Raw genomic sequence first — 12,744 nt, forward strand, 5'->3', positions numbered from 1 at the left:
GATGTTTATAACTCTTCTCTATCGTCTGGTTTTCTCTCATATACTCAACGGACTGGTTTAATTACCTTATTATATAAAAAGAATGATCGCATGGATACTTGGAATTGGCGTCCCATCTCGCTGCTCTGTGCCGACTATAAGATCCTCTCCAAAGTATTGACAAATCGTCTTAAAGTTGTTCTTGCATCTGTGATATCCCCTGTCCAAACTTCCGGGATTCCTGGTCGTTTTTCTGGAGAGAATGTTCGTTTGCTACAGGATATTATTAATCATGCAAATAAAACTAATATTGGTGGGGCATTGATCTCGTTAAACCAAGAAAAAGCATTTGATAGGGTTGAATGGTCATTTCTTGAAAGAGTTTTGGCTCGGATGAATTTTGGTCCGGTTTTTCGTTGCTGGGTTCGTTTACTTTATTCTAGTATTTTTTCATGTGTGCTTGTCAATGGTTTTACTAGCGAAGCTTTTCGTGTAACCCGCGGTGTTCGTCAAGGTTGTCCGTTATCGCCACTTTTATATATACTAGTTGCTGAGACAATCTCGAGCGCAATTCAGAAAGCTTCTGATATTGATGGTTTCATCCTTCCAGACGGCCGATGTGTAAAGTTATTCCAGTATGCTGATGACACTACTGTGCTGGTGAGATCCGACTCGGCCCTTCAAGCACTTTTTTCCCTTTTTGCCAGATATGAGAACGCGTCGGGTGCCAAATTCAACATTTCTAAGAGTCATGGGCTCCTTTTTGGTCCTTGGAAAAATCATCGTCCTGCTGTCCCCTTAAAGTTGTCAAATGAATCAGTCATCGTTCTGGGTTGTCGTCTGGCTAATGATGATCAAGTGGATTGGCAATCTCTTCTAGATAAATTCGAAGATCAATTAACCCTGTGCAAACACAGACAACTGTCGTTTCGAGGTAGAGCTTTGATTGCTAATACCCTTGGTCTTTTTTTATTTTGGTATCAAGCTACTATTTTTGACATCCCAAAGACAATTATTTTCCAGATTAACAAGATCCTCTTCCCTTTTGTATGGCAGAAGAAGCGCGAATGGTTAGCTCGTTCTTCGGTTACTCAACTAGTGTCCTCAGGGGGCCTCGGGGTGGTAGATGTTGCACGTAAGATCCTGTCTTTACGAGCAGTCTGGATTCGTCGTTACTTAGTGCCTCGCCCCTCGCATTGGTCTACTTTTTTTGATTATCACATCAGTTCTATATTTGGTTCTTCTGTACATGATCTTTTTTCACGTGATCATATACCTGTATATCTCATTAAGAGGTTACCATCCTTTTATGCCTCCATTGTTCGAGCGTGGGTTGAGCTCCATTGCACTCGTGTGCATGGTGTTTGGGTGATTCCTCGTTTTTTTTGTCCTCCTTTACCTATCAGTGAATTAACCGCTTCGTTTGCTTATCGTTCCTTTTCTCGTGACCAGCTAGTGCCTCATCGTGCCTTTGCAAAATTTCAAGACTGGGGGGTTACTGTTCAGTGGAACGATGCCTGGTCGAGTCTTTATCTTTGGCGTTTTGTTAGATCGGTGCAAGATAGTTCTTGGTTATCTTTTCATGGCATTCTACCCACTGCAGACCGTCTCGTTCGCTTTGGAATGCAAGTTGATCCCAATTGTTTTTGTGGCCAACAAGAAACTTTGTTACACCTTTTCACGACATGTCCTTTTGCTATAGCCGTTTTTGACTGGTTTTTTCAATGCCTTTGCAAATTTAGACGATCCATTTCTCCATTGTCTACAAATGTTATTTTATTTCGTTTTTCCTCAGGAGCTAATGTTCCGGTAGCATATTCGGCCTTGTTGGGGATCCTTCGTCATCGTATCTGGATTGCTCGAAATGCTTACCGTTTTGAGCACATTGCTCCTGATGTTCTAATCTCTTTACGGGAAGCCCGGTCCACCTTCCGTTTTTTGGTTCACATGCAGAAGCGTCATTGTCGTCCGACTCGTTTTGAACATGATTGGCTAGCAGACGGCCACATTGGTTCCGTAAATGACTTGAACTGGATTGAATTTTCTCCTTTTCGTGATTTCATCTCTTAATCCTATTGTATCTTCCTTGTCTTTACTTGTTCTTCGTTGACGCGGCGGTCGCCTTATGGGAAAGTACTGCCGTTGTCTTCTAAGTTGTATTGCTACGTAATTTGTTTTGTCATGTGGTATGTTGTGTACTTTGTATGTGATTGTCCTTAATTTTGGCCTGTGGTTTAGTCGAGCTTCGATTCGGCTGGGCTGCACAGGTGACCACCGTTAGGTGAATTTTTTGTGTGGCTCATTTCGACTTGGGTTTGAATGAGTTACGCTGGTGTTTTTAGGGCTGCTCGCGTTGATCGTGTAACTTACCATCATTTACTGCCATTCACCATCATTAGAATATCACTCACGTGTTGCTTCATGGCACAGGGGAGAGGTTCACACCCTCTGACGATCTGCGTCACTAAGTAGTGGCCCCCTTGGGTGCGGCGATTGCACGGGTCCAGGCTCCATTGCACCGTCGGAGTCGTAAGCCCATCGTCGTTCAACTCAAAAAAAGATCAAGTGTAGTATCTGTTCTTATCAGCTTAATATCTGATATGTTAGGCAATGCCTAACTCATATATTAAACTGATTTTTGGCCTTCGGCCCTGGGATTGAAGCTTGCTTCGCCCTGACCACGGGTTGTCTCGGTATTGCACTACATCCGAGTACGGCCCTCTTCCCCTCAACGGGGGAGGAATCAAATCATTTTAATCGAAACAAAAATACTGATGCCGAATTCAGTAACACTGAAAACTCGCTCAGTATATGCTATCTATATCTATTATATTCAGCCATGCACCCTTATATTATTTATTATTCAATGCAATAACTTAATGTAATGCATCATTGTTCTTTCTAGAATTCTGTCTGTTTCGGTAGAGTTAAACCTCACATCAACTCATGCCGCTTTCCATCATTTCAGACGAACCGCCGCAGTCGCCTGACTCCTCGATCGATCGGGAAACCAGTTACGAACAGCCGCATTGATAACCGAAACGGCGTAGGTACGTACTTGTATGAATATTATTCACTGTAGTAACGCTAACGACCGCGATCGAAACGCTTCGTCGCCACAATTATAAGTCAACGGCGCTGCCACAAAAGCATACTTACCTGACGCAAGAGGCACCTTGATCAACTAGAAGGTCCTCTCAGGATGAGGCCCTTTCATTGCACTTCGACTGGGTTGACTCCTGCGATTACCCCTAATGTGGGTAACTCGAGCGTATAATTTCTGGTAGTGGGGACCTGCGTTCGCGCTCGTCCCCTTCTCCCCCTTAGGTTCGGCCTCATAATTCAAAACTTGAAAAATCGAAAAACAACAAGTCTAAAACTGCAAAGCAGCAACAATTATTAATGTGCCGCCGCGTGCGTGCGTGTGAAAGCTAATAACAACTTGATTTTATAACTCGGAAAATCGGAATCTCGGAAAATCGTTTGAAATTTGACACCTATTTATCAGTTCTCGCTACCGATCGATACTACCACCGCTACCGCAGCGTCGAGAGGTTCGTCACGCTATATATAACAACGTCTCGGATATCAGCACATATGCAGCAGCAAATGGCGCCGGCCGGCGGCAGTACTGTGCATATGGCACCATACACCACAACTCTTGCGAGGCAACACATCGACGTAGATAAATAAATAACCAACTATCTATCGGAACTGTTGTGAAAGCAAATGACCGAAAACCGCAAAAAACAGCTCCCCTAACCCTAACCCCAACTCTCGACGGTAATGGCTCGGCAGCAGCAAAGCGTGACCGCGAGGACGTCTTGGCATGCGTAGGCGGCCCGCCGGCCTCGCATCGAACCCGTTCACGAAATAACGAGCAGCAGCGACATTGGTGCTTGGCTTCCTCGTGCCGGCCAATTCTGCTCACTCGATCGCACACCCGCCACCGGGTCGAGCGGGCTCGCCGATGCGCAATAAAGTCTTGGTGGCGAGCCGAAAACGGGTTATCGCTTCTCGGCCTTTTGGCTAAGATTGTACAACTAGAGTTGGTGTTGATTCAGTGCAAGTTATTGTTCACACAAGTTATCACGGGGCGAAAAGTTAGGTTTGCGAACTTGTAAATCAAATCGCAAATCTGCGACAAAACTTAATTTTGACCATAGTTTGCCAGATTTGCACGCGTGTAAACGTTTAGTTTCCACTCGCATGTAAAACAGTTGCAAAGTTGGCATCCGCTGCGATTGCGTATGGTGCAAACATATTGCAAACCCAGTAACTTTACCAGATTTGCATTATTGTTTGCCTCGCGTGTAAACGCATAGCAAACATTAAATTTGCTATAGATTTGCTTCGCGTGCAAACTATAGCACAAACGTTAAATTTGCTATAGATTTGCTTCGGGTGCAAAACTATAGCATAAATGTTAAATTTGCATTATTGTTTGCCTCGCGTGTAATTGTGCCGCAAATAATGATTTTGCATGGATTTCCACAGCGTGTAAACCTCTTGCAAGCATAATAAGTTTGCAACAGATTTGTGTCGTGTGTGAATTTATTAAAGCAAATAATACATCCAACCACAGTTTTGCGTCTCTTGCAAATGCGTGGCAAACGCTATATTGATTTGCAGTACATTTGCATCACTGTAAACTGGGAACAAAATAAACAAATGACAAAATAATTTCGTTTGTAAACTATGTATTTAGTATGCAATACTTTACAAACACAATTCTACGAATATTGCTTTAATTGTAATCAATGAAAACACAAATTCCTTTAAAATCTGTCGTCAAAGCGACAGAAATTAAAGACTCTACAGTAAGAATAAACAATTAGTCTAATAATCTATATAACTCTATATATTTGTTGATATAATACGCCCTTAAGGCAAGCCTGAGTTACGGCTGTTTTCCACTTACGCGTTTTTTTCATACGCACGTACACGCACCGAAAAGTCTAAATTCTTATGCATGTTACCTTCAAAAAAACTAAGTGAATAAATTGAAGGAAGTTATTCTGCACATTTTAGTACGCATTAGTTGACCTAGATGTTAAATAATAAAAATCTAAAAGCATTTAAAAATTTCCATGCGTGTACGTGCGTATAAAAAATGCGTAAGTGGAAAGCAGCCCTTAAGAACATTCTTAATATCAGTTTTGCGGAACCAATCAAACTTCGTGTACCATCAAGCTTTCCAGCTGCACAACCCAACGAGTTCACTTTTTCTGTTATGATCTTTTTTGATATCCGGAGCTAAAACTAAATGTTTGTGTATGAACCGCTCTAGTTGAGTTGCACATATTAATCATTACGGCACTGAATTCGTGCGTTTACTGATGCAGGGTGCGTTTACCATGCAAGAGTTATTGCCTTATCATCCAGCCAGGAATACCATTTGGAGGATTGCCTTCTTTAAGACTTCCTTGTTGTCGTGGTTTGCTCATTATCTTCGATTTTTCAGATGCCCGTCGGGTCCATTTTCGATCAAGGCTCTGCAAGAGATCGTTAAATCGTCCACTTCTCCAAGAGAGTGGACGTACCACCAACTTTTTCCTTTTAGGGGCATCGAGATCATCATCGCTATCTGGCCCTCTGCCACCTTCATCTTCCGAGTCAGTCACAGACTCCTCGGCCGACATCGATTCCAGTATGAGGCCTCTTTTGACGTCTTGCCTTGAGGCCTTGTTGAGACTGGACGTCAGCTCTAACGCCTTCTTTCTTCTACTAAGTTTCTACACATATCAATATACCCAGAATTAGAAAAAATTTTATTATACATTTAGGCTTGGACGTAAGGCCCGGTAAAGGATGACGTCAAATGTTATCATTTTGTCCATGGACGAAAAGGGTGGGACGGGATCAATGTTTAGGACCAAAAGATCGGGGAGCATTCTCCCAAACCTCTATGAGAGCTTTTTTTCTTAAACCGAATACTTTCCCAACAACATGCAGCCAAACGTCAGGTTGTACATTACTGTGGTACAATATTACATGAACCAATTATGAGATCCTAACTATACTATTTAGGGGTTGTTTACATGAGCTCGGTTACCCGAGATTCAACGAAACGTAAGATGATTTTGAGGTATTGAAATGAACAGATAACATGATCCTGGCAGTCATATAATCACCACAACAATAGCAAGGCTTATTTCAATTACCTCAAAGTGCTCTCACGTGTCGGTTGAAACTCGGGTAACCGGACTCATGTAAACAGCCCCTAAGGGTCCAATGGTTCATTATTTATAAAACTGTGACCGGTTCTTATGCTGGAGGATAGGGCCTCAGGTCCAATTTTAATTGTTACTAGACTGAAAGAAAAACAAACCTTCAGAACTCTTGCCCTTCTCCTTTCCCGTTGGAGAATGACAGGTGCACTGCCGTCGGCAACAGCGTTGCTTTTTCTTTTTTTAGTGTGAAAGTGGGAACGGAGGGCTCCTATAAATAGAAAAAAATACGGTCCTTAGTAAACGCATGCAGTTTCAGATAATTATCAACTTGCAATTCAGCTACACCACGTATCTTTATTAATGCAAAGCTTCGTTCCGTTAACCGAGTGCAATCAAAACGTGAGGGGGACAGGTTTTAGCAAAAATTTCGCTAATATCAATTTCGGATCGAACATCGCTATGTCGGTACCTGTACACGCCTAATCTATAGATCATTAGATTATACTGTCGAACATGTCAAGTTGTGAGAGTTTAAATCATCGTGCAGAGTTTAAAAATATGAAACGTTTCTAGGCAAAGTCACAACAGTCGCAAGGGGATAGCATTAGTTATTTGTGCGTCCCCGACAACGTAATAAAGTGCAATAAAATTTTCTAGCGATCCCTTTCTATCGAGTTGTATAAAACTTTTATACCTTAACCCCCTGTAAAATATCGATTTGTTATCGCTAAATGTACAGTCTAGACTAGTAGTATCATTTGATATATTCAAGCAAGTACCATGATTTAAAACTGGGATACATTCGGGCAGAGCTACATGCACGACGATCTTAGAAAGTTAATGAGTAAGCTATATACCGTTTCCCCGAGTTGTGAAATATAAAATTTGTGACATGCCACAGGCCAGAGTTATAACATCTCATGCACGCAAATTCCATGATCGCGTTCCGAACATAAGCAATTAGCAAGCGTTCAGTTCTCCATGCAAGCTGGCAACTTTCGTTCGAATAAATTAAGCCGAACGTTATTAAACGTTTGTCCAATAAGAGCTTGCTATTCTACGGATTCAGCGCTGTTAGCCAATGGGAAACTGTATTTTAACGATGGTTTCGTTCAGTAATGAGACTTTGCGTTCGTTTCAACGCCTTTGGTGAATGTTAACTACTAGAACACTGCACTCTGCAGACTGCAGTCGATATATACAAGCATTGATACAGTAATATGTCACGCCATGCGGATTGTTAGGCTACCTTTAATCAAAGTACGGCATTTGTGGATTGTCGGATATTAATATAAAAGTATTATTTTTCGAGTATTTAGCGTAATGAGTATTACTTGCGTGATAATTTTTGTCGTTTAAGTCCTGAAAAAGCTTAAAACAATTTTCTTGAAAGTTTTATATTGTAAATATTTATTTGTTTTTCGCTCAATATTCATTTGTAAATTTTTGCCATAATTAACACTTATTTGCTCGAGACCTGTCGATATTTCACGAGACGAAGCCGAATTTACATTTTCTTTTGTCTTAAAGGATCAATGCCATTGTTGATAAGCATGTTGCGGTTGCCGTGCCGTTGTATTTTAAAACTCACTATTATAACGCCGAATGAACGCCGAAAACGTCGAATGAACGCAGCGACGCCTGCTTTTTAGGGTTGACACACCGGATGTAGCAAATTTCAAGCAAATTTGTTTCCGGATGTCACAATCCAGTGGGCATATTGCAGGTCACAAATTTGATCCACGCTGCATGGCGTGTGCCTTGCCCTTGGTGTCGTGTAACTGTGGTGTAATCAAGTCGTCGTTTTGAAAGGCTGAGAAGTCACGATGTCTATTACCATTTCCTAGTATCTCTTGAATCAAATTTTATTTTCAGAATGGAGGTCAGTATAACAAGTTTAGTATTTGCTGCCTGCCTGGCTTGTACCATCATTGCATTAAAGAAACCGCATACAGTTTGTACTTTATATATTACAAGCCTGTCAAAATAGTAAAGTCAAATTATTTTTATTTCTTAGTTAGATCCGTTACACTTTAGCTGATATCAAAGGAAGGGAAGGGGATAGGTTTATTTCATAGGTAGTAGTTAAACAGTTTGAATTATTTCACACATGAAATCATACCAAACAAGATTACTAGTTTTTTTCAAGGATATATAAATGTGGTTTATTTTGCCTGTGATAAGAGTACAGTATAACTTATAAGTAAAATGGATGAAAAGGCTTCCAACCTGACACTGTATATTTATTAACCCCCCTCCCCTAGATGAAAGGCCTAATTTGAAATGTTGTATAATATTGGGCTGAGTGCAATTGCAATGGATTAGAAATCCACTATATTATAATTCAGTTAGAGATTCAATCAGGAGATATGTATTAGGGGTTTGGGTTAAAGATAAAAGGGGGCTTAGCTATCATTATGACTTAATCGCAGTGAAATAATTGTGCACCACATTAAGTGTGGGTCAAGTGTGATTATATTATAATTTATACATATAATTAAGGTTCATTGCACTTGGGTAAATCACTCATTTTAGTGCTGCAAGAATTTGAGAGTACTGGCTATTGGTCTTTCATCTAGGGGGTGGGGTAATAATAAATATACAAAGGCAGATTGCACTTTACTTATAACTGGTCTTTTATCACAGGCAAAATAACCCTTAAAAACATTTATATATCCTTGAAAAACTGGTAGTCTTGTTTGGTATGATTTCATGTGTCTGTATATTGAAAATTCTTTGAACATGGACAAAGTAAATCAGCCAGCAAAAAATATAATATGATTCAAGAAATTTCGGCACATACGAAATATTTAAATAACCTAGTTGAGGTACAAAAATATCAATACAACTATTTAACTACTACCTTATAAAGTAAAACTACTCCCTTCCCTTCCTTTGATATCAGCTAAAATATAACTGATCTAACTAAGTAATTCAAATAATTTGATTTAACCATTTTGATAGGTACATTGTTCAATAATATACAAACGCGGTTTCTTCATGCAATGATGGTACAATTGTTTAGTAGGATACCCTACCAATTGTTTAGTAGGATCTACAAATTCATGTGTTATTGTCTAAGGATAGGCTTCTAAGGTGTGTTTTAATTATTTTTTTAGTTTTTGAAACTTGTAAGAGAAAATCCATGAGCTGGGAAAGATATTGTTAAAAAGGTAGGCTACAAAAATAGCAAAATTAGAGGATGAGTGGAAGTAATATCTACTCCAGTATACAAACTAATTAACAGCAATCTTACCATTCTATAACCATCCATGGGCTGATTTGGCCTTACATTTATGCAAGTTAACCCTAATATACTCCTTGCTAAAAATTAAAAAAAATTACTCACTTTCAATTGTATGAACAGGAATTTTTTGCATGCCATCTAGTCCTTTTATGTTTTTTACAAGGGCTTGGTTTAATCCCTCATTCACTGGATCCCTAAAACTAAATTGTACAATTTTGTTAGTCCATTTAAACAAATATGACCTTTGTTTACAGTACTGTACAAAAATATACTCATAACATATAATCAATCTACTTAGTACCTTTTCACAACATTCCATTTCTGTTCAGTGTTTTTAACTACTGAGCGAACATGTCTCTATAGAAATTTAGATATATAAGTTGGTTGGAACTATATAAGTTAAAATATGAGTTCATGTGTTGGGATCAATCATAGTATAAAAACATATATTTATAACAGAGAAAAATCCATACTCTTTTCAGGTTTGATAATTGTCTGAAATTAATGAAATGTGATATGATGATATTATTAAAAATTCAATGATGTGTTATGAAAGCAGAACATGACTTGGTAAGATGTGATTAATTATGAATTTTGATATGCAATACTGGGTATATACATGTTTTACAGGATATGTTTTGCTGTTTTAATCTCAGCATTGAGAGATCAATATAGGGCAGTTTAAACATTTAAAACAGTGGAAAAACAATCACCTAACCACAGCAAAACTACAGTATGAATTTTCTCTATAATATCCATATAGCTTCTCAGTTTAAATATCCATAGATATCGGGGTTTTTTGTTTTGGTTTCAGAAACATTCAGAAACCTAAGTACATAAACAGGTGTGTTGTGGAGTATAGTTGAGTTTGTTGTCAAGCTTGCTGGTCATCCTGGCTTTATGTTCGTTCACAATTAACCTATATTTTAGGTGATAACAACACATACAGTAATGCAGAATTTTATTTTATCATTTCCTATACTACTTGCCAATTTAGTGAAGCTGTACTTACCTTTACAAATGATGGTACTTGGGCATTTTGTGTTTTCCCGTACTCTTTCTCCAGGTTTTCTTGCCGCTCTTGCTGTTTAATTATTGCTTTGTTCTGCTCAATTATCTTTCTCTGATTTTGAAGAATTCTTCGCATCATTTCCTCCCCTGCCACGGTTTCACTTGCTTGTCTTGCTTCCATTTTTTAAAATTATATACCTCGCTTGTCGATCAAAAGTTGAAAAACTCTTAAAAATAAGTCTTTCTTCCCGCTTTTTTGCGCCAAACTAGGTTTTTGATTGGTCAATGTGTTGTCGAATGTTCAACCAAAACACCTAATAAATCAACTCATATCCCCTATTGTCTCAATGTGACCATTCCTGTACTTGAAATCTTATGTGATATCGCCATAGCAACATATAAACTATAGTTTACAACATGTCCCACTGCGATTATCTTACGTTTTGTCCCCATTGTGGTTGTAATCTTCCTGCGAGAACTTTCAGGGACCATCGTGAAAGGTTCTTTGATCCAGTTAGTAATACATGGCGAAATTCTGTATCGGTGGATTCCGATGACACGGATGATGAGGTGTTCATGGAAGGGCCCTTCCTTAGAGAGCAACATGACTGTGATAGTTCTTACACTGACGAGAATACCGTTAATATTGAAGAACTTTTGAACAATGAAATATGGGACGAAGTTGGTATTTGTGATGTTGAAGCGGATTTCCCCACAAATGCTGGAGAGGCGTCGTTACCCAGTGTGAATGTACGTATTGATTCGCATTGTCGGTCATTAAATCTTCTGTTGGCTCGTTGTCTGGTTATATTGCTGGCATATTTTTGGACTTCCTTCCATATCTCGGATAATGGCATGGAATTTATTCTAGCTGGATTAAAAAAATGGCTTGAAATTGTTGGCGCCTCTAATCAGTGGATGGCTGGGCTGGCTGTAGCCTTCCCAGGCACTTTGTATTATTTTCGGAAAGAGATTGGGCTAGTTGATGACGCGTTTGTTAAGTACGTCATATGTCCTAAATGCCATTCTTTGTACGAATTTGATAAATGCTACCGTACTTTTGGAACAAATCACATCTCCAACAAATGTTCTTTCGTTAAATTTCCAAATCACAGGCAACGCTGGCGAAGACAAACATGTGGTACTCCTCTGTTGAAAGAGGTGACTCTTAAGTGCGGGCGTAAAAAACTTTACCCTCACAAAGTTTTTTGTTATAAGAGCATCGTGGAGAGCTTAAGAGTCCTTGTTAATCGTGTGGACTTCACCGCTCGCTGTGAGTTATGGCGTCAACGTGAAGTGCGTTCTGTTAGCGAAGTAGTATGCGACATGTTTGATGGTAGAATTTGGCGAGAATTCCAAGTTTTTAATGGGGTTTCATTCCTGGGCAATCCGCGTAATTATGCGTTCATGCTTAATGTTGACTGGATGCAACCGTTCAAGCATACCATATATTCCCTGGGTGTAATGTATTTAGTCCTGATGAATCTTCCCAGAAGTGAACGGTTTAAACCTGAAAATGTTATTCTTGTTGGCGTAATTCCTGGACCTAGTGAACCAAAATTAAATATTAACTCTTACCTTTCCCCTCTTGTTGACGAACTGCTTATTTTGTGGAATGACGGGGTGAAACTGCGACATCATGGCTCCCCTTTTATTCCAGAAACATTTAAGGCATGTTTATTGTGTGTTGCGTGTGATATACCAGCTAGTCGAAAAGTATGTGGCTTCACGGGACATAATTCCTCTTGTGGTTGTAATAAATGTAACAAAATATTCAACACTGGAAATGTAGGCGATCCAACTGATTATTCCGGTTTCGAAAGGTGCCCGTTACGAAATAGTGATGAACATCGACGGCAGGTGGAGGATACTCAGAGTAAGACTACCCAGGAGGAACGAAGTCGAACGGAGTCAAATATGGCGTGAGGTATTCAGAGCTCCTTAGACTCCCCTACTTTGATTGCATTAGATTCACCGTAATCGATCCAATGCACAACCTATTTCTTGGTACTGCTAAGCATGTAATGGAAACATGGCTAGAAGCATCAATAATAACTCCCGCTGACTTGCAAAGAGTGCAGAATAAGGTTGACGCGATGCATGTCCCTACTAACATTGGTCGTATCCCGGGAAAAATATCGAAATCGTTTGCTGGTTTCACAGCTGACCAATGGAAGAATTGGGTAACAATATTTTCTCCGTACGCATTACATGACATTCTACCCGAGAAACACTACAGGTGTTGGCTGATTTTCGTTAGAGCTTGTAAATTAATTTGTACTCCTTTTCTTCCGCTGAGAGATATAGCATATGCTGACTCCCTTTTGCTGAAAT

General features: G+C 39.6%; 2 non-coding genes across 2 annotated transcripts; both read left to right on the top strand.

The window, feature by feature from the left end:
* Positions 1-2,523: 2,523 nt before the first annotated feature.
* On the top strand, positions 2,524-2,706 carry LOC114542809. Its single transcript, XR_003689778.1, has one exon. It is a non-coding gene; the product is annotated as a U2 spliceosomal RNA (small nuclear RNA).
* A 424-nt stretch (positions 2,707-3,130) lies between these two features.
* On the top strand, positions 3,131-3,294 carry LOC114542804. Its single transcript, XR_003689773.1, has one exon. It is a non-coding gene; the product is annotated as a U1 spliceosomal RNA (small nuclear RNA).
* The last annotated feature ends 9,450 nt before the right edge of the window (positions 3,295-12,744 follow it).

The sequence above is a fragment of the Dendronephthya gigantea genome, unplaced genomic scaffold (assembly GCF_004324835.1).
Source record: "Dendronephthya gigantea isolate DGI-Jeju-01 unplaced genomic scaffold, DenGig_1.0 000401F, whole genome shotgun sequence".
In the NCBI taxonomy this organism is placed as follows: Eukaryota; Metazoa; Cnidaria; class Anthozoa; order Malacalcyonacea; family Nephtheidae; genus Dendronephthya; species Dendronephthya gigantea.